The sequence below is a fragment of the Molossus molossus genome, unplaced genomic scaffold (assembly GCF_014108415.1).
Source record: "Molossus molossus isolate mMolMol1 unplaced genomic scaffold, mMolMol1.p scaffold_m16_p_6, whole genome shotgun sequence".
Classification (NCBI taxonomy): domain Eukaryota; kingdom Metazoa; phylum Chordata; class Mammalia; order Chiroptera; family Molossidae; genus Molossus; species Molossus molossus.
Window position 1 is genome coordinate 102,397,088 of NW_023425399.1, and position 6,423 is coordinate 102,403,510.

A 6,423-nucleotide genomic window follows, 5' to 3' on the forward strand; every position below is an offset into this window, starting at 1 on the left:
CTTTTATTTAACTACTTTATATCACCCTCACATGCCCGTGAACAAGGAATCATTTCCCCCACTTCACGAACAACTAAGCGAAAGCTCAGAGTTGAATTACTCAAGGTCAAGGAGCTAGGGAGGCTCCGTCAGGACTGAAGCCCGTATCTCTTACCCTGATCCCTTTGCCCTCTGCACGAACCAGGGATGCCGTGGAGGCTGCTGGGTTTCCACAGCAAGATGTCCCAGTGATCACGGGACCTGCCACCTGTCAGTGCAGCCTGATCAGTTCTGACCTAGAGCAGTCACTTCAGCCCCTGTGCTCCCGTGTCCTCAGCTGTAAGAAAGCAGGAGATCTGCACCTGTCTGGCCTACTTCCCTAGTTGCTTTAAGAGCAAAACCACATACAGGCGACTTCAGAGCTCGGCCTCCAGTGCCAGCTGCCCGGGGGGAAAGCCACCCGCGCGACTTCCTGTCTGCCCAGCCTTGAGCAGGTGATCTAACCTCCGAACTTCCCTTCTTCACCTGCAACATGAGAGTCATAAGGGTTCCACCTCCTAGGATTGTTCTGAGGGTTAAATAAGATAATTGATACATAGTCCTCAGTAGGGTGCATGCAACAGTGTTGATAAATGTTAGCTATGGTTGTTATTAAAATGCATCTGGAAGCCCCTGGGAAGGATAAGACTTTGGGCAGTTATGAGATTATTATTATTGTCTATTCTAAGGTAAGATAATGGGTCCTGCCTGGTCTTACCCTAAATTTTAACTTTTTCTTTCATTTATCTTTACCAACTCATTCTAAAACTACCATGTGCTTCTGAGGACAGTAGGTTCGAGCAGGAGAAGGCGCAGAAGAAGCCTGCATCGGTCAGAGTTCCTGCAGAAATAGACGACACACTCCAAAGGTTACGTTTTAATGAAGGGTCTCTCACAAGGGGGAGGCGGGGCTCGGAGAACCCCCGGTGCTGGCGGGGCACCAGGTCCTGCACAGGCGGGAAGGCTGCATCCCCCTTAGTCCAAATGAAGCTGTAGACAGGAGTGTTGCCAGACCGGAGAACACTGGGAACATCCGCCATGGCACAGTCGCTGGGGATAAAGCAGGCCACAGCCAGTAAGTGCCAGCCCCTCCTCTCTTTCTGGCGCCTCCCACTGGCCAAACCCAAATGGAAATTCGAGGCAAGACCCTCTGAGCCAGCGCAGGACTGAGAAGGGAGGGGAATAACCTGGGGTAGCAAAGGGACAATGGCCAGCCAATGGTCCTAAATGAGGACTAAACATAAAATATATTTAATAAAGTCTATAGTGACCTGCTCTAGCATAGTGACTAGTCCTAGCCCTACTGACTGAAAGAAAAATAATGGAAAACAAGACAGCCTACTTTCAAATCCTGGCTCTACCACTTCCTCGCTAGGAGCCCCGGGCATTATTCATCTTCTCTGTGTCCCAGTCTCCTTGTCCCTAACGCTGGGATAACATGATACTGACCCCACCCCCACCTCCCAGGGCTGCTGTGGCAACTGAGTGAATATTGAAAGCATTCAGAGCAGGGCACTCAACACTGTAGGAATCTTAGCTACTATTATTATATTATGATGATTTCTTGTCCTCGGGTGGGATTATTGGTATTTGTGAAGGTTTACATCACATGTAAGTGAATCCTCTGGGTAAGAAGCAAAGCACAAGACCATAATTGTTGCATGCCACACACACCAGCAAACTCAGTGACCCTCTTGCACGACGGTGGGAGGTGGCCTCAACCACAACCTCAACGCCAGCTCCTCATCAAAGCCCCTCCTGGAGTACAGCCACATCAGCCACCTCGGGTGGACTTCCTCCGGTCTGTTTAAGCAATTGAAGAGAAAAGAGTCAGTGCCCTCAGAGCCATAGATGGGTCCCCTCGGGAAGTTTACCAAACACGTGAACTTATTAATGCATGTCTCCGTCCATTTTTCCTTTTGAAGTAGGGAACATGACATTTCCCAAACAGGCTTTAACTGACTATTTTTCCTCTCTTCAGACCAAAATTGCTTCATTCCAATTTTGCAGAGGGTGTCAAGGTCCCCATCAGCAAGACCAGATGGACTTTGAAGCTGGTAAACAACAGCAGAGGAGCGGGGTCCTTCGAAGTCAACCCCGAGTTGTCCTGAGATGCCGCCCAGAGACCTCACAGCGAAGGGCTGGGCAGTCGTCCAGTCCACAGGATCCTGGACCACGAGCATACGCACACGTGGGTAGGGAGCAGACTGTTTGTACCGGAGGAGGATGTTTTCTTTTCTTTTCTCCAGGAGAGATAAAACAGAAGAATAATTAGGGGGGAGGCGTATGAATGAACTCCGTAGAGAAGCAACTCGAGAGAGGATCAAAACAGCAGAAACAGGAGGTGGACTTCAAAAGCACCCAATTTAAATCACAGCAGGGCTCTCAGAACATAAAAGCACCCAATTCTATTTGCTCACACACATTTATTTATTTACCGTAGATCCATAAATCAGCCTCCTCTCCTCAAGATAAGTTATCCTGACCTCACGTACGGCTGCCAAGCAAATAGAGCCAGAGCCCAGCCCGCCCCCACCCCCCCAGACTCCCACGTCACCCAGAAATGATCACTTTAATTAAGCTTAACTTTATAAACTTCAACCTATACTTCAAATAGCTAGCTGTTGCCCAGAGAGAGGTCAGGGATAGATAGCTAGGATTTGTCTTTCTGCAGATTTAGATTATGGATATCTCAAACTTACAGAACTCTTAAAGTTTCAGGGGGTTTACATGACTCTATTGATTTCTCACAAACACCATGTAAAGTAAATGGGACTGCTTTTTATTTTTTCTGTCTTACCCACAAGAAACCCAAAGCTTAGCTTAAGTGTTAGTGAAAGTCTGAGAAACTCATGGAAAAATCACTAGGGCTGTTTTCAGCACACAAACCATAAACAGAAAACATGTAGAAAATTTCGGCTGAACACAGTGGAGGGGAGGAAGTTGCCCAGCTGTTCCGAGGGTGAACTTGAAGACGGGAATGGGCACAGCAGCGAAATGGAGTTGTTTGGTGAGACTCTCATTTCAGCAAATAGCCTGTCCGCGCGAGTCCACCACGAATTCCGGGAACACTGAGGGTCCATGTGAACATCTGTCCACAGAATGGGGAGAGGCCCCGACAGAGAAGTTTTTCTATTCCGGGAACTACAGGAGAGAACAGGAATCGAAGCCAAGTTTGTGCAGTGATGACAACAAAATCTCAACATTCTCCAGGGAGCAGTTAACAGAAAGCCCAAGGGTAGGGTGAGTCATCGGTCAGTCCCCTTAGGATCCAAAGAGGCTGAAAATGGTTTCCCAGCCTTTGTCACTGAGAAAGAGGGCTCGGAGGGAGGTGATGGCCTTGGGGAACACTCAGCATGCGGAACAACCTCCCACCCAAGGGGAGTGGACTATTGAAGGCCTCCGAACCTCCTTTACAAGATTATGGGGTGGGGTCTTCTAAACACCTCCCCACTGAGTTAGGGCTGGTGGTTATTTGGAAGTTGGAGAGTCTCTGAGCAGCTGGAGGTTCAGGAAAGACATGGCAGGGCTGAGAAAGGGGGGACCAGGGGATACCCCCAGTGTCACCATTCTTCGTAACAAGGTATACGCCTGGCTGTGGGTGAAGCGGTCTCCGCTGAAGTAGTTTAAGCTGTTTGGCCAACACTCTCCAGAAGGACCACCTACTGGAAGCTCAAGCTGAATAATCAGTGGGTCCCACTGCAAAACAGAAATGTGGAACCCTTGCCAGGGATGGAAAATCTCCCCTTTCCTTGGGCCCACCCCCAAGTCATGGGAGCGAGGTGAGTCCCAAGACACTGCAACCTTCCTGCACGGATGAGCTCGGATTGGAGGCAGTCAAGAGGACCCACTGAGTTGCTCACTGAAAATATTATGACCCTGCCAGCTCAGGGCAGGGACAGATGCCTCCTTGTTCTGCCCCAAGACATGCGCCAACCCAAGCCTCCTACGCCTGGGTTGCACACAGGCCCCTCCCCACTACACACACACAGGCAGAGGGCAACAACCGTTGACCAGCAAGGATGGGGATGAGGAGGCCAGGCAGGTCCCGGGGTGTGAGTGATGAAAGGTCACCCTAGGGAAGTGAGGAGGCAGCAAGAGGTAAGTCCACACAGAGGCCAAGGCCCCCAGCACATGCTCCATTCATCTGACTTCACTTCCAAGAGACAAATGCAAAGATCAAATCATTAATAACGCCAGGATGGCACCTCAGAGCGTTCAATTCCACGGCAGGGCACTTCTGAGCGACCCTGTACAACGGCACTGGTCACGTGTCCGTGAAGCAGCCCCTGCTGCTGGGCAAGAGGAACCCTGCAGCAACAGGGGCAGGGCGGTGCCCACAGGGACGGAGACTGGGAGGGAGGAAGGAAGAGGGTTCACTTCAGCCGGACCTCTCGTACCAGATGGCGAGGGAAGGTGGCCCTGAGGACCCTCAAGACCAGAGGATGTCCTGGGAGAGCCAGCATGTGGATGCTCCCCCAGGGAACTGGTAGTGAGCAGGTGGCTGAGCTGGAGCTCCACGCACCGGGTTGGGAAGTAACCTTGCCTCCTTCGAGGTGAAAGTGTTCACATAACGGAACAGTCTTACAAGTGCCGTGTGAGGACAGCCTGTCCTCCACCAGCAGCTACATGAGGTGACAGTGATTTTCCTCCCAACACCTCAACACCCAGACACCAGAGGGAAAATAATGGGGGAGGGGGTGGCGAGACAACAGACCGCAGACCCCACAAATACTCCTGGTTTCCACACAGAAATCCCGTCTGTGCCAGGTTTGGAGGAAGTGGGGGAAATGAATATGTAATGGAGGTCTTTAAAAGAACAGGAAAAGTTTTAAGACCTGGAATGAGACTACTTTAATTTCTAAAAGGGACTGAAAAAAAGTAGGGCATCGGCCCAAACTGCCATTAAGGGTGTCAGCTTCCCGGCGGGAAAAGCAGCTCAATTGACATGACCCGATACTGGGAAGATCAAGTCACTGCATCTGACAAGACGAAGCTGATCAATCAAAATGATTCAGCACAACCGCAGTGATTGCTCCAAACAGTGGAACCGAGATCTCGCCCCTACTTCTGACGGTTTGCGAAAGCAGTTGCCCTGAATACGAATCATGACCCCCTTCTTGGGACTTCAGGCCATGCGCCCGTCGTGTGACTTCCCAGCCAAAAATAGTTGACCTGTGTCCTCTAGAATAGAATGTTTAGGCAATTTGCAAATGACTTCCTGCTACCAATTTTTGCAACAACGTTAGAAGTTGCCTCATTATTTGGTTAAATTGATTCCAAGGCAAGCTGTGCCCTCATTCAGAGAGTAATTTAATTAGCTGTTTTCATAGTAGGCTCACTGAGAAATGAAGATTTCAGATAAACTAACTTTCAGGTAGATTGGCTCCTGGACAATTATCTGTCTAAATTACATCAAGGTTATGCCTTGGCAAAAGCACACTATTTTGACTGCTTGACCGATTAAATTAGCGAAATAAACTGGATCTGCTTAATATACTGAATGTACCAGTTGTCACGCTAAATTGACTGGATAAAAAGAGGAGTTACCACATCACATAAACAAAGTGGAAGGCTGTGACTTTGGGTTGGGGGAATACAAATCCTTGAGCCTGGTCTGAAATTCCTTTGGTCCATGTCAAAGCCACGTTTCTACTGGAACTGCAGCCAGAAGGTCAGTCTTGTGGAAGCATGTAGCCAGGGGTGAGCAAACTACTTTAACAGAAGGTCAAACTCCACCCACTTACTGTTTCTGCAAATAAAGTTTTATTGGGATGGTCATGCCCATTTATTGCACATCGTTCACGGCTGCTTTCACACTGCAATACCAGAGCTGAATAGTTGCCACAGAAACCATCAGGCCAGCAAAGCCTAAAGTATTGACTGTCTGATCCTTCACAGAAAAAGTTGGCAGCAGCCCAACGGAGAAACAGTTGCCTCTGAAACTTTCCTGTTCTGTCCTTCAACTTCACTTCCCAGTGTCTGACCCTCTGCCACAGTCAAGAGAAGTTTCACTACAGAGCGATGACGTGGTAGTCACGGCCTTACTGCTGCACTGGAGCTGCCCACAGCTTTGTGACGTAGTGTCCACTAAGTGGGATTTGGGGAAAGTCACCTGCATTCTCTGAGCCTTGGTTCCCAGACAAATAGTTCAGGCTAGACACTACCTAAGGCTCCTTCTAGCTTCTTCTTCTTCTAGCTGCTGCTGCTGCTGCTTCTTCTTCTAGTTTATCCTCACGCATGTATCTTCAGATAGAGTGGCGCGGGGGGTGGGGGGGGGGGACATCGACGTGAGAAGGACACACTGACTGGTTGCCTCCCGCATGACCCCAACCAGGGCCGGGGACGAACTGCAACAGAGATAGTGCCCTTGGCCGTAATTGAACCCGTGACTCATCAGTCTGC